The sequence below is a fragment of the Mustela erminea genome, chromosome 2 (genome assembly GCF_009829155.1).
Source record: "Mustela erminea isolate mMusErm1 chromosome 2, mMusErm1.Pri, whole genome shotgun sequence".
Taxonomy (NCBI): Eukaryota; Metazoa; Chordata; class Mammalia; order Carnivora; family Mustelidae; genus Mustela; species Mustela erminea.
The window spans coordinates 150,891,336-150,908,513 of record NC_045615.1 but is presented as its reverse complement, the minus strand read 5'-3'; the positions used below and the strand labels follow the sequence as shown (position 1 = coordinate 150,908,513).

At 32.8% G+C, this 17,178-nt stretch overlaps 1 pseudogene; it reads left to right on the top strand.

Moving 5' to 3' along the window:
* The first annotated feature begins 16,061 nt into the window (after positions 1-16,061).
* Positions 16,062-16,520, top strand: LOC116584055 (annotated as a pseudogene).
* The last annotated feature ends 658 nt before the right edge of the window (positions 16,521-17,178 follow it).

The window sequence follows — 17,178 nt, the reverse complement described above, 5'->3', positions numbered from 1 at the left end:
CTTCATAGCTAACCCAAACTTGGAATTTCACAATTATTTTCCTAAATACAGAGAAAGTGAACGAACCTGTACTTTCTCAATGAAGAGCATGCCACAACATTTTCTAAATGCCTCTTTAATTCTTTCTCTCAGAGATCGGATTTTACCCTAACCGGAGATGTACTTCTACCACCATATTGTTGACACAGTCAAAATCCTAGCATCAACTCATCTTAGGCAACATAGACACAGCTAAAACATCACCATGGTGGAAAGATTGCATGTAAGTCTATATGGAAACCAGCTTTAGCAGATTTATAATGACTATGGTTGTGTTGTACATAAAGGAACACCCATAAATTTGTGGGAATTAGGAACTGGTCTAGGAAGAAAACCAAGGCAAGTTACAGCCACCTTGTGTAATCAAGCAACCTGCAGGAGGTTGCCTAGGAGGCACAGAGTGTATTGCTTTGTGCAGTGGAGGTCTCACAGCGTTGTAGTCCCATTACTATTCTCATCACATACAGATATAAAGATAATTGGGTCTCACACATAACTTTCTAAGCCTAAGTTTCCCTATATGCAGAATATGGTTATTGGGTCTATGTTTTCTCACAGAGCTGCTTTGCTCATTAATGAGATCATGACTACCGCTTCCTTTGAGCTCTTTGAACTAAGGAACTCTATAAATAAAAGACCCTATTATTTCACCACTCTTGTTACTCACTGAAGAAACTGTTCCCTGAAAATATAGCCTTTCACTTGCTCTGTGTGTAAAATCTCCGTTGCCTGCGATGGGAGGGTTTGTGTGGCATAATTACAGGAATCTGCCTGTTCTGCTGGGTATTGTACAGTAGCGTTCCAAAACATTTTTAAGAAAAGGGATGCTAACACCCACCCACACTTCACCGAACACGGCTAATGCAGAACACTGACTCCAGATGTCTGCAGCTTGCTTCCAAAAACCCTTCGTCTCCGGATACTCTGAAATTTAAATGTTAAAAAAGCATCCCTGAAGAGTGGGTATTAGGGCTTTATCAATAACTCTATTCATACTTTGGGGAGTCTTGACTATGTTTTCCTCAAATTTTGTTTTAGGGGCTTGCTTTTCGTACTCTTTTGAATAGAGAGAGATTAACAACACTGGCAGTACCATTAATGCTGACAGGCCGAAGAGCTTTCTCCTCATTTTCCCTATTTTTCTTTAGTTTATAAAAGACTAAATTGGTAACGAATAGAGACAAAACGATAATGCTTATTCATGTAGGTTTTGCATCTCCAAATGCTATTATACTATATCATGAATACATTTTATTACAGTGATTTAAGTAAAATTCCAGAATATAATTTAGCCATGTGCAAATGATGTATACACAGTATATTTTTAAAAGCTGTGTGATACTAAGTGTAGGAACATGCCACAAGAGAATGGGGTTTTAAGTTATTTTCATTTAATATTTATACATTCTATGTATTTAGTACTATGTCATAGCTTTGAGCTATTTTTTTCTGTAAATAAGATAAGTTAAAAGTGATATTATTGATATTATTTGCATTATTTTAATTCCTGGAAATTAGTGGTCAGGATTTATTTATGTATTCTCCCTTGCCACTTACAGGCTTAAGTGTTCTAAGAAGGGTTTTCTTTATCTCCATAATTTCAATATTTCTTTCCTGTAATCCTTAAGATTTGAATGTATTTTACTTCATTAAATCTTCTGATGTGCAATCTCTAATGAGCTACAAGTTTAGTATAAGAGTTCATTTATATGTGAGCATACTAAAAAATACTTGGAAGTAATCAGCATTCTAAAAAGCAGTTCCTAAATTCAGATAACTAGGCATCCTGCATTCAGTCCACCTGTTTTTTAACTCTGAGTTAAAACCTTTTTCCTTATTCACAAAAGGTAACAAATGTGAATTATTAGGAACAACAAAAAAGTAATATCTAATCTATTTTTCATAAATAAAAGAATCACATCTTAATGTCCCTTGAAAATGTTCATATTAACTACCTTCATTTTGTACAACCTGTTTTTGCATATCTGCTTTTCCCCAACTCCTTTCTTATTACTATTTTAATTTATTTGAACAAGTTTCAATATACTTTTTTAATAATGGAAAAATAACTAAATTAAACTAACTTCATGTCATGATCTTCTAAATGCCAAATAGTTAAAGCCCACTAATTCCAAAACTTTTTTAAAGTCAGTATTAACATATATATGCAACATAAAAATGATATATATAAATATACGTATATGTGTAAATATATGTGTGTATGTATATATATATACAATATATTCAATATATGTGTGTATGTATACATATATACACACATGTATATTACATCTATAGTCAATATAGCCACATTGTCCTGTACAAAAATACACAGTCCAGATTATTGAGAAACTTGTGTTTGTATGAATGTGTGAATACATTTCTGCATATTTGCTCTAATATATACACATATGTATTTGTTTTGCAATCAATTTTGCACATATATATATATTTAGTATTTATTTATTTATTTATTTATTTATTTATTTATTTGCTTGTTCATTTGTTTGAGAAAGAGAGATGAGCATGAGTGGAGGCAGGAGAGAAGCAGGCTCCCCACTGAGCAAGGAGCCCAAAGCCGGACTTGATCCCAGGACTCATCATGACCTGAACTGAAGGCAGATCTTAATGGACTGAGCCACTCAGGTGTCCCTAGTTTTTATTTTAATTCCACTTAGTTAACATACAGTCTTATATTAGCTCCAGGTGTATAATTCTGTAATTCAACATTTCTATACATACCTGTGTTCATCTCCAGGTGTGCATTCCTAAACCCCACCACCTTTTCCCCCATCCTCCCCACCTCCCCTCTGGTAACCATCAGTTTTGTTCTTTATAATTCAGAGTCTGTTTCTTGGTTTCCTCTCTCTCCCTCTCTTACTTTTTTCCTTTTGCTCATTTCTTTTGTTTCTTAAATTCCATATACGAGTGAAATCATATGCCACTTGTCTCCAAGCTCTGATTTATTTTGCTAAGCATTATACTCCACACTATTGCAAGATTTCATGGCAAGATTTCATACTTTTTTGAGGCTGAATAATATTCAGCCTGTTGTTTCCTGTGTTGTTCATTTTAGCCATTCTGACTGGTGTCAGGTGATATCTCATTGTAGTTTTGATTTGTATTTCCCTGATGATAAGTGATGTTGAGCATCTTTTCATGCACCTGTTAGCCATCTGGATGTCTTCTTTGAAAAAAATGTCCGTTCATGTCTTTCACCCATTTTTAAATTGGATTATGTGTTCTTTGGGTATTGAGTTTGATAAGTTCTTTATAGATTTTTGGTACTAATTCTTTACCATATACATCATTTGCAAATATCTTCTCCCATTCTGAAGGCTGTCTTTTAGTTTCGTTGATTGTTTCCTTTGCTGTGCAGAACCTTTTTATTTTGATGTAGTCCCAATAATTTCTTTTTGCTTTTGTGTCCCTTATCTCTGAAGACATAGCTAGAAAGAAGTTGCTGATGTCTAAGAAGTTACTGCCTGTGTTCTCTTCTAGGATTTTGATGGATTTCTGTCTCATATTTAGGTCCTTAATCCATTTTGAGTTTGTTTTTATATATGATGTAAGCATGCAGTCCAGTTTCATTCTTTTGCACATTGCTTTCCAGGTTTCCCAACACTACTTGTTGAAGAGACTCTCTTTTTCCCATTAGATCTTCTTTCTTGCTTTGTCAAAAATTAATTGACCCTACGATTGTGGATTTATTTCTGGATTTTTTGACATATGTGTCTATTTTTGTGCCAGTACCCTACTGTTTTCATTAATACCACTTTGTAATGTACCTTTAAGTCTGGAACTGTGATGCCTCCAGCACTGCTTTTCTTTTTCAAGGTGGCTCTGGCTATATGGGATCTTTCATGGTTCCATACAAATTTTAGGATCGTTTGTTCTAGCTCTGTGATGATTGCTTTGAGTAGTATAGACATTTTAACAGTATTTATTCTTCCAATCCATAAGCATGAAATGTCTTTCCATATCATTGTGTTGTCTTCAATTTATTTCATCAAAGTTTTATAGTTTCCAGAGTTCTGTCTTTTATCTTTTTGGTTAGGTTTATTTCTAAGTATCTTATTATTTTTGGTGCAACTGTAAGTGGGATGGTTTTCTTTTTCTTTTTTTAATTTAATTTTATTTATTTGAGAGAGAAAGTGTGGGGAAGAGGAGCAAAGGGAGAGAGGCAGACAGAACCAGTCTCCCACAAGGCAGGGAGTCTGATGCTGGGCTGGATCCCAGGATCCTGGGATCATGACCTGAGCCAAAAACAGACAATTAACCAATAGCCACCAGGTGCTCCTGTGATTGTTTTCTTAATTTCTTTTTCTGTTGCTTTATTACGGTGTATAGAAATGGAAAATACGTTACTGTTTTTGTTTATCAGTTCTAGCAGGGTTTGGTGGAGTCCTTTGGGTTTTCCATGTATAGTATCCTGTCATCTGCAAATAGTGAAAATTTTATTTTTTCCTTACCAATTTTGATTTCTTCTACTTTTTTTTGTTGTCTGATTGCTGTGTTTAGGACTTCCAGCACAATGTTGAATAAAAGTGGTTAGTGGACATCTTGTCTTGTTCCAGAACTTAGGGAAAAGCTCTCAGTTTTTCCTCATTAAGGATTATGTTAGCTGTGGGTTTTTCATAAATGGCTTTTATTATGTTGCAGTATATTCCCTCTAAACCTACTTTGTGGATGGTTTTTATCATGGATGGATGTTGTACTTTGTCAAATTTTTTTTCTGTGTCTAGTGAAATGATCACGTGGTTCTTATTCTATTATTGATGTGATGTATCCCATTGATTGATTAGTGGATATTGAACCACGCTTCCAACCCAGGAATAAATCCCATATAATTTTAGTTGTGAAATTTTCCTGAAGTGATAATATTAGTTCATGCTAGCTATATTTTTAAGTAATTGTTTTACTTCTGAATAAAAAGCAATATAATTCATGTAAAATTCATACATTTCTATAATACTAAATGTACTTCAGAAATATTAAGTTGGTCTTTTTCCCTACTTATGTGAAATGTCTTTTTTTAATATGTTAAATTCCCAAACAAGCATGAGGAATAGTAATAGAGTCACTCTGACATACTATGTGTGAGATTACAAATAGTCTTAATATTTAAAGAAAGCACATGTTAAGGGGACCAAAAAAAAAGAGAGAGAGGAAAACCATTAAACAGACTCTAAACTATAGAGAACAAACAGAAGGCTACTGGAGGGGAGACACAGGGGAATGGGTATTAAGGAGGACACTTATGATGAGCACTGGGTATTATATGTAAGGGATGAATCACTAAATTCTACACCCAAAACTAATATTACACTATATGTTAACTAACCGGTATTTAAATGAAAACCTGAAAGAAATGTAAAAAAATAAATAAATATAAATAAATAAATAAATAAATAAACAAAGCAACAGAGCAACACGTTTAGATATACTTACATTACAATCAATAATTACAATCAGTAATTACAATCAGTAATAAATATTAGAAATAGGGTCTGAAGAACTTTTCCATGATATCGATTCATTGGTTCATGGTGTAGTTTTTAAGACTTCAAAAATGTGGAATAATTTTAATTCTAAAAGTAAAATGTCACTTAAATGAAGCTTATGTTATATATTCAGATACTTAAAATAATGTCTTAGGAGAACAATTAATGAAATGCCCAAAATACAATCCAAATTAATTGGAATAAGATGTCAACTTAAAAAGATAAAAAAAAAGGAAGAAAGAAAAAGATTAAACCATACATAACTGGTATCTCAAGGCCCAAATGAAGTAATTTTAACATTCATATTTACCTGGTATGTATGGGATATGAAGTGTTAACGAGAACCCAAGCAGCTGGCTAACCCATCAATTTATTCAGGGAAAAAAAAAATATATATATATATATATATACACACACACACATGATACACACACATGCATGCATGTACACACAACACACATAAGTGATATATAAACATGCATATGTCCACATGATACATGTACATGTGTGTAAATGTGCACACATATATGTGTACCCTTAGACACACATACGTATGTGTATCATATAGTCTATAATATATGTTATATGTCTGTACGTGTGTACATATAATATATGCATGGTATATATGTATTTGCGTGTGTACATATATGTGTGTATGCATATTATATGTGGGTATGTGTTATATATGTATCCTTTCCTACTTAACAAAGTAATTCCCAGTATTTTTGTTACCCATTGTAGTGTCCATGAACAAGTTTCATGAAGATAGGTACTCATAAACAAATGTCTGTCAGATGGCCATCATGTTTACTTTTCCAGAGCTCCTACCAAATAAAGCAATCCGGCTTTGTGTCATGGTTTTCTCTGGTAGTCAGAACTTGGCAACATCAAAGTCTATGAATCATTGTTTGGCAACTAAGTTGCTTGGTCCTGCAGTTCCCACCTGATGCCTAGCTGCACAGAGAACATATTTGTTTTGTGGAAAGCCTTTCCCTTACAAAAACATGCACTTTCTTGATACCTCAGTAAACTCCTCAATAATAGAAATGAGGTTTTCATTCAAGCATTTTGAAACACATAGAGAAGGGCTCATGACAATTCCACATCAAACAAACAACAGAAAACAGTATATAGTTTCAGGATATTTCAGGAGCTTTTATGATAGAAATTTTTATATTTAGATTTTTCTGATATATTCATATTGCTTCTTTGGTATTTTTCAATTGTACAGACCAGTGATTTAAATTTAATAAACAATTGCAAATTTCTGAAGATACTAGTTTTGTTTGGAAGCTAACTTAAGATAATGAATTTTATCTACAAAAAAAAAGAAAATTTCAAAAGGTACATTCTTAAATTTAATCTAGTGAGAAAAAAGGTCACAAAATAGTATTTCCCAGTATAAGCTAACAAGCTTTCTTACTTTCTGTATTAAAATTTAAATTACAGGAAAATCAAACCAAAATAGCAGTGATTATATTTTCACTTTGAAAATAGCTAGTCTCCAGTAGCAATTGCATATATAACTAAAAAAAAAAAAAAAAGTATTCCATTACTCCACACTTAACTAAATATGGACAGTTAATAGAACAGAGAATGCTAAGCTTCAAAATCTCTATAATGCTTCAATCATTTTACAAGAATATGCTAGAAAAATACATACTTTAAAATACATATTAGCTCAACAAACTAAAATATTCAATTAAAAAGTAATCATATTGATTTGAGCAGATTAAAATCACTTTGTACATTACTTTTGATTCTGGGAAGGCATAATTACAATAGTAAAACACTGTACTTGGCAGCTACTGGAATTCATTAAAAAAATGTGATTAATATCAAGGGAAAATGAAAAATATTTCCAACAAACTGAACAATCATGAGTTTTCTTCAACTCAGCCTATATACTAAATCTTAGATAATCTGCTGAATTACATAACTTATTTGTTCCAGCATTTCCATAATATGGTTGTAAAACTATTTACTGCCTAGGTAGGATGAATCTTTCTGAAGATCACTGGCAATATTATAGTTGTTGGTCATCATTGCTGACCAGAGCATACATATAGCAAGATGAAAAACAAAAAGCTTTCCTTCTTTCTCAGTTTCAACCCCAATCCCAACCAGCTGGATAACAAGAAGTCACTGCTCCTGTAGTATATGTGAAATTCTTATTTGAGTTGCAGTCAAGTATTTATGCTCCTTTTCTATAAAAAGTTTACATTCACAGTCTGAAAAAAAGTTCTATATGTATAACTTGTAATAAACATGTAATAAACAACTTAATAATTCATACAATATTTTTAAAGTTAATTTGCATTATCTTGGAAGTTAGAACTATTTAGTTTCTCTTTGATCTTTTAAAAATATACCCTATAAGAGACTACAGACACACACACACACGCACACGCGCACACACACACACGCACACGTGTGCACTCACACATATATACATGCACATAGGAAACATTGAGAGAAAGACAGTTTATGATCATGAATAACTTCCACTTCCAGACAGAAGATATATAAAATTTAATCCCAAAAATTCCTTGAAATTTTACCCATAGTTAACTTCAACAAATCACTCAAATGGTCATATTCTACACTATATTATAGTCATAAAACTCCAACTTCTGGAATTTATATAAAATTTTCTTCAAATTGGTCTTGGGTCTTTTGAGTTAATATCCAATCCTTCTCATTATAATGCTCCCAGAAACTATTACCAGTACCTCAGCTTGGCTCACAAGAAAAAATTTACTTACCAAAAAAACCTGTATTTGTTTAATGAGTGCCCAGTATGCTCCACATTCATTTCTAAGTGCTAATAGTGAATCGAGAAATTTAATATTAATAAAAGCACTGTGAGGTAGGGCGTATCATTAACTCCATTTTACAAAGAAACTGACAAAAGAGGTTTAGTGATTTGCCAGAGATCACTGCCTACTAAGGGTCAAAGACAGGCATCCACACAGATCATGTGGATGCAAAGTTCATACCCTCAATCCCTAGTGAGATAACTTCTCCATGACAATAGGTTGGATTTGAGTACTTCTTTCTTCCTTTTGATATGTCCTACCCAGGGCAGCTCACCACATTCCGGCACTACTGTTGACTACATTCTCTCACAGGGGTCAAAAAAACCTATGCTTGCATTTCTACTTCCCATGTATATAGGAAAATACGAATACATATAAATAGGAGGAAAGAAATACATAGATAAAAATAAATATGAATATGAATACATATAAATAGGAGTAAAGAAATATACATATTTCTTTGTAGATATAAAGCACCTTATTATTCCTAAAATAAGCAACATCATATTTTATATTATCAGGATGGCCACTGTTAAGACCTGAGTTCGCAACCCTTACTTCAGTCTTTCCAAATACTCCATACTCTTACTTAGTCAACAACTTTTTCTTCAACCTCTTAGAGACCTCAAGTTATAGGACTTTCCCTTCAGTCAAAATTCCTTTCCACTGTTGGGTTTTATTGTCTTTTTTTTTTTTTTTTTAAAGATTTTATTTATTTATTTGAGAGAGAGAAAGAGAAAGAAAGCACATGAGTAGGAGAGGACCAGAGAGAGAGGGATAGGCAGACTCTGCACAGAGCACGAACTCAGTCCCGTGACTGTGAGACCATGACCCGCACCAAAATCAAGAGTCAGAAGCTTACCTGAGCCATCCAGGTGCCCCTTGTCTTTTCTTTCTAAATGCTTTTCAGTTCTAATGGCAAACGCTTCAACATTAAACTTCAGTTACCTCCTCAGTCCAACTCATTCTACTTACTCTGCACTTACACTCCCAAATTGAAACATTCCAAAATAATCTTGCTTTCTTGTCTGTTGGTGCTAAATACACTTCTTTCTCAAATCTAAATGATGACTGAGCCTTGCCTTTGAAACTTTCATTGATTTTTACCTTTTTAATATTCTCTTCCTACTTCTCAGTTAATCTATCCCAATAATTTGCATCTTCTCTAGATCCTATCCTTTCAACGGAACAATCTTTGAATAGATTGTTCATTGCGCTGAATTGTGTCCTGTAGTCTTGCCACTTCCTGTTCGTTCACACTGCTGACTGAGGGATCTTTCAAAAATGCAAGTCTGGGGCACCTGGGTGGCTCAGTGGGTTAAAGCCTCTGCCTTCGGCTCAGGTCATGATCCCAGGGACCTGGGATTGAGCCCTGAGTCTGACTCTCTGCTCAGCCTGCTTCTCCCTCTCTCTCTGCCTGCCTCTCTGCCTACTTGTCATTTCTGTCTGTCAAATAAATAAATAAAATTAAAAAAAAAAAAAAGCAAGTCTGATCATGTTGTCAACCTGCTTATAATATTCTGTGACTGTCTGCGGCCTATAGAATGAAGGTCAAGTCTTTTAATACTCAGGTCACATTCCAAAGTCCATCACTCAAGCTGTGACTAGAGCAAAATTCAGTCTCTGTGTATTAACACCGAGTCTCTAGAATATAGAAAATTTCTGTCTCAATTTTACAGAATTTCTTGATAGTTTAATAATTTATCCATATCTGGTCCTTTCACAGAAATCAGCAAAATTTCAACAAATTTAGAATATGTAGTCTAAATGGTATCTACATATTTTCTTTTCCAGAATTCTTATGATTGCCCTAGAAAGAATTCAAATACCAATGGATTCTCTACATATAGTGACAATGGCTTTTATATAGAGAGTTTATTTAACCTCAGATTTTTATGGACTAGTCCCCTAATTGCTCAAAAGCTGTCTTACAAAAAACATACATATTATTTTCCTTTTTCTTAAATATAAACAAAACAAAACAAAAACTTTAGCCATTTCTTCTACCCCTCACTCTCCTACCTTTAGCAATCATCAATCTGTTCTCTGTATCTATGACACATACATATAGTTATGAAATATAATTCATATTATAGATATTGCATGCAATATATTCCACATATAAGAGAGATTATACGCTGCTCTCTTCTGTCTGCTTTATTTCATTTATCATAATGCCCTTGAGGTCTATTCACTCTGTCATAAATAGCAAGATTTTATTCCTTTTTTATGGCTTTCTGTATTCATTCATCCATCAGTAAACACTTAAGATTGTTTCGATGTCTTAGCTTCTGTGTAATCCTGCAATGAATGTAGGGGTGCATATATACTTTCAAATTAGTGTTTTGATCTTCTTTGGATAAATACCCAGAAATGGAATTACTGGATCATATGGTAGTTTTATTTTCAAATTTTTGAGGAACCTCCACATCGTTTTCCATATTTACACCAATTTACATTTCCACCTAGAGCGCACAATTATTCCATTTTTCCACATCATCACCAACACTTATTTCTAGTCTTTCTGATAATAACCATTCTAGCAGGTATGAGGTTATATCTCTTGTGGTTGGATTTGTATTTCCCTGATGTTAAGTGATGTTGAGCATTTTTTCGAGTGTCTGTTTGCCATCTGTATGTCTTCTTTGGAAAAATGTCTTCTGCCCACTTTTTAATCAGATCGTTTGGGTTTTTGTTGTTGTTGTTGTTAAGTTGTATGAGTCCTTTATATATTTTATATATATTTTAGATTTTAGATATAAAATATATATGTATTTATATATATATTTATATATAATTAAATATATTTATATATTTAAATATATTTAAATATATTTTTATATATTATATATATTTATATATTTTAGATTTAGAGTCCTATATATATTTTATATATTTAGTCCTTTATATATTTTAGCTTCTTTCCCATTGCATATTCTTGGCTCCTTTTTCATAATTTAATTGACCATATATGCATAGATTTATTTCTGGGCTCTCTATTCCACGCTATTGATCTACATGTGTGTTTCAATGCCAATAACATACTGTTTTCATTACTACAGCCTGGTGGTGGGCATTAAGGAAGTAATGTATTGCATGGAGCACTGGGTGTGGTACATAAACAATGATTCATGGAACACTGAAAAAATAAAATAAAATTAAGATGTTAAAAAAAATTTACTACTGCTTTGTAATATAACTTGAAATCAGAGATTGTCTTGCTTCCAGCTTTGTTCCTCTATCTTAATATTGCTTTGGCTATTCACCATCTTTTATGGTTCTATACAAATTTTTGGATTGTTTATTATATTTCTATGAAAAAGTACATTGGCATTTTGATAGGAATTGTATTTAATCTACAGAATTCTTTGAGTATTATGAACATTTTAGCAATATTTAGTCTTCCAAACTGTGAATAGTGAGTAGTTTTCTATTTATTAGTGTCTTCCTCAATTTTTTTATTAATGTTCTATAATTTTTCAACATACACATCTTTAACTCCGTGGTTATATTTATTCCTAGGTATTTTATTCTTTTTGATACAGTTGTAAATGAGATTTTTTTCTTAATATCTCTTCCTTATAGTTTATTATTAGTGAACAAAACAACATATTTTTGAATTTTGACTTTGTATTCTTCAACTTTTTTTATTTTTTATTTTTTATTTGTTTATTGGTTCTTGAGTTTTGATGGAGTCTTCAAGGTTTTTATGATATCATGTCTTCTGTGAACCCAACTTGGATTCCCTTTATTTCATTTTCTTGACTAATTGCTCTGGCGAGAACTTCCAATACTTTGTTGAATAAAAGTGGTGAGTGTGGACATCCTTGTTCTGTTCTTCATCTTATAAGAAAGGCTTTTACCTTTTCACCTTTGAGTATATGTCAGTTGTGGGGTTGTCACATATGGCTTTTATTATACTGAAGTACATTCTTCCATACCTAATTGGTTGAGAGTTTCTATCAAAAATGGATGTTGAATTTTATCAAATGCTTTTTTTTTGCATTTATTGAGATGATCATATAATTTTTAAAATTTTTAAGTCTTTTAATTCCAGTATAGTTAACATACAGTGTTATACTGGTTTCAGGTTATGATATAGTTTTTTAACAATTTTATATCTTTAAGCAACAATTTTACATACAGCTTGTCATGATAAGTGTACTCTTTAATCTCCATTACCTATTTCACCCATCTCCTCCATCCACCTCCCTTCTGGTAGCCATCAGTTTATTCTCCATAGTTAAGAGCCCATTTCTTGATTAGTCTCTCTCTCTTTCGCTCTTACTTTTTTTTTCCCTTTGTTTATATTGTTTCTTAAATTCCACATAGGAATGAAGTTATATAATCTTAATTCTTCATTTTGTTAACATGGTATATCACACTGATTTGCAGATGTTGAAATATACTTTCATCCCTGGATAAATTCCACTTAATCATGATGTATAATCCTTTTAATGTATTGTTAAATTTGGTTGGCTGATATTTTGTTGAGGAATTTTACATCTATGTAAATAATTAAGGATATTGGCTTGTATTTTCTTTTCCTGTGTTATTCTTTGGATTTGGTATCAGGATAATGCTGGCCTAGTAAAATGAGTTTAAAAGATTTCCTCTTCTGTATTTTGGGAGAGTTTAAGAAAGACTAGTATTCTTCAAATGTTTGGTACAATTCACCAATGAGACCATCTGGTCCTGGGCTTTTATTGATTGGAGTTTTGAGTACTAATTTAATCTCCTTACTAGTAACTGCTCTGTTCAGTTTTCTATGTAATCATGATTCTTTCTTGGCAGATTATATGTTTCTGGAAATTTATCTATTTTCACAGCTTGTCCAATTTATCAGTATATAATTGTTCATAACAGTCTGTTATGACCCTTTGTGTATTTCTGTGGTAACAGTTGTAATATCTCCTCTTCCATTTCTAATTTTATTTAAGTCCTATCTCTTTTTTGAATAAGTGTAGCTAAAGGTTAGTACATTTTGTTTTTCTTTTCAAAGAACAAACTCTTTCCCAGTGTCTTTTTATCTCTATTTTACTCTGCTCTAATCTTTATTTCCTTCTTTCTAACTAACTTTGAGTATCACGTGTTCTTTTTTTCTAACTCTTTGAGGTGTATAGTTATGTTATTTTAGACTTTTTTTGTTTCTTAAAGTAAGCATTTATCTCTATGAACTTTCCTCTTAGAACTACTTTTGCTGCATCCCATACATTTTGGTATGTTTCATTTCCATTTTCATTTGTCTCAAAGGAACTTTTTAAGAAGGCATTTTTAAATTTACTTTTTGATTTCTTCTTTGTCTCATTTAGTAGCATGTTGTTTCTTCACATATTCATAAGTTTACCAGTTTTCTTCATGTAAGTAACTTCTTGTTTCATACCACTGTGGTCAGATAAAAAACTTGATATGACTTCAATCTTTTTAAATTTATTAAAACTGTTTTGTGACCTATCATATGATCTATCTTGGAAAATGTTCCATGTACAATTGAGAAGAATGTGTATTCAGCTGCTTTTGAATGGACTGTCTTGTAAATATCTGTTTGCCAATCTGGTCTAATGTGTCATTTAAGGCCAATATTTTCTTATGGATTTTTTGCCGAGATGATCTTTGCATTGATGTAAGTGGGGTATTAAAATCCTGTACTATTACTGTATTGCTATCTATTTCTCCCTTTAGGTCTATTAATATTTGCTTTATATATTTAATTGTTCCTATATTGGATACATAAATATTTACAAATGTTATATCTTCTTGTTGGATTGATCCCTATATCACTAAATATTTTTCTTAATTAAATACTTTAGGTCTTTAGATGTCAGAAGACTTTTCTTTCTTTTCTTTGAGTGATAAGTTCTATTCTACCTGGAATGTGAGGAGTTTGCTATTTCAAGACCACTTACACATATTTGGGTGGCTGCGGAAGCCTGGTCGCATCTAGGCTTCCATGAGGGATGTCTGCATGCCTATCATCCTCTTTGACCTTTCAGTCAGAATTAGTCTGCCATAATTCTCATAGTAGAAACCAGAATATAAGAAAGCCCCTGCCAACGCTTCTTAAGAATTCAGACTATTCTTTGGTTTACAGGATCTTCTATTACCTTCTTTTACCTTTTAATTTCTCTGAAATTTCAGTTTTACATCCTTGTTCCTAAAAATTTACATAAAACTCCTCCCCATGTTTAATCAGTAGGTATAAATAATCTATTTCAGAAATCTCACCTCATTTTTCTTTCAACAACCTTCTTTTTTTGTTTTCTATAAGAATATCATGTCTTATAGGAAATAGCAAATAAGCAAGCAATTCTCAAAATTCATAAAAATAGTATTTGCTTAGCCATGGGCCTTTGAGACCTGAACATGAAGCAATTGTTCTACATGAGCTAGTCCAACATGAACTAGTGGGTCCCCATAAGTAGATGGGAATTAATAAACCCTTGCCTCTGCTGGAAACATTCAACATTTGGCTAACTCTCCTCCATTTGGTTCTCTTTCATGAGAAATATACGAAGTCAGTTATATACTAAGTAGGAGTATTTATGGGAGAAATATTCCCTGATTTATGAATTGCTTTGCGACTCTGAACTTTGGCTTCCCTAAGTGCAGTGACTCTTATAATTGATATGACCATTGCAGGGATCTTGTTTATGTGTATAAAGTCATTATGCATATTAGCTCCTGAGAAGTATAGGGTTTTTAAAGGAGAGAAGATACTGCATTATATCTCCTTGTACCTGAGCTATCTGCTGAGTGACTACTTCAAAAACTTCTGATGAAGAGCTATGCCTTCATCAATATTAGCCTGGTATCAAGATGGGGTTTTTGATCAATACCCTTCTGGACCTACTGCCTAATATAGCTCTGTGAGCTAAGAAATTTCCTCTTCGGACCTGCAGAAGCTATGAGTGTTTAGCAAACCAATTTTAAATTAATTTTGAGATACATTTATTTCAAATTTAAAAAATCAAGTAAAAAATTTAAAAATTTAAATATTTTGCTACAAATCATATAATGCATTTAAGGGTCACTTCAGGGGCACTTGGATGGTTCAGTTGGTTAAGCATCTGATTTCAGCTCAGGTCATGATCTCAGGGTCTTTGGATGGAGCCCTGCATTGGGCTTCAACATCACCAGGGAGTCTGCTTGTCCCTTTTCCTTTGCACCCTCCCCTGCTTGTTCTCTCTCCCTCTCAAATAATTAAAAACTTTAAAAAAAAAAAAGTCACTTCAAAATGATAAAAGGTCAATACGCCTAATAATCTCAAAAGTAAATAAAATACTGGAAAAGTCATAAGAGAAATAAATTTATAATCATAGTGGTAATTACTCTCTTCTTTTAGTAATTACTGGAAAAAGAAAATTTTTCTTTAGATAAATTTAAAAAAAATTCTTAACAGAACATCATCACTATATTATAGAATTCTATGTTCAACAACCATAAACGTCACATTTTCTAGCACACATGAGGAAGACAATTCAAAATAACATAAATCAAAATAACAGAAAAGGAACACTTCCACTAGGATAATGCTGATATATATATATATATATATATATATATATATATATATATATCAAGAAAAACATGAGAAATGAAAATTACAGAACAATCTCACTTAATAGCATATATAAAACATAGAGCACCCAAACCAAAACCACATTAAAAGAACATTGAGCTATTTTGGTCTCTGGCTGCTTGAAGCTCAGCCGCCATCATGAACAACACAGTAACTATCCAGACCAGGAAGTTCATGACCAACCGACTACTTTAGCTCAAATGGTCATTGGTGTCCTTCATCCTGGAAAGGCAACAATACCTAAGACAGAAATTTGGGAAAAACTAGCCAAAATGTACAAGACCACACCAGATGTCATATTTGTATTTGGATTCAGAACCCATTTTGGTGGTGGCAAGACAACTGGCTTTGGCATAATTTATGATTCCTTGGATTATGCAAAGAAAAGTGAAGCCAAATATAGACTTGCAAGACATGGTCTGTATGAGAAGAAAAAAGACCTCAAGAAAACAGTGAAAAGAATGCAAGAACAGAATGAAGAAAGTCAGGGGGACTGCGAAAGCCAATGCTGGTGCTGGCAAAAAGAAGGAGTAAAGATGCTTCAGTGGATTTATGTGTGGGATTGTGCAGATTTTTCATGAGAGGATTAATATATTAAGAATGCGAATATAAAAAAAAAGAATATTGAATCATGACCAAATTATGCAAACATAACTTAACAAAAGAAAATAAGTTAATGTCTTCTAGTATTAACTAACATTTGAATATCAATCTAATTTTATTTCTTTTATGATATCAGTTTTTTTGATTATTGTTTTTGTTTGTTGTCCTTTTTTCTTCTCTGATAATGTCTGATTTTTATTGTTGTTGCTTGTGTGTGTGTGTGTTTTTAAGATTTTATTTGTTTATTTATTTGTCAGAGAGAAAGAGTATAAGCAGGCAGAGTGGCAGGCAGAGGCAGAGAGAGAAGCAGGCTGAGCAAGGAGCCCTATGTGGGACTTGATCCTACGACTCTGGGATCATGATCCAAGCCAAGGTAGATGCTTAACCAGCTGAGTCACCCAAGCACCCAGTGTTTCCTTTTCTTTATCCTTACGTCCTAAAAATTCTCATAATGTGTCTGGATCAGTTTATTTTTCTTTTACTTACTCTGCTTTAGGTATTAGTATAGTTTATTGACGTCTGTAAGACTTCTGTTGTTCCAGCCCTCTCTCCTACTGGAAACCCTCCAATGGCTTCCATCTCACCTGAATAATTTCCATAGACCACAAGGCCCTCCCCTGGATCACTCAGCTCT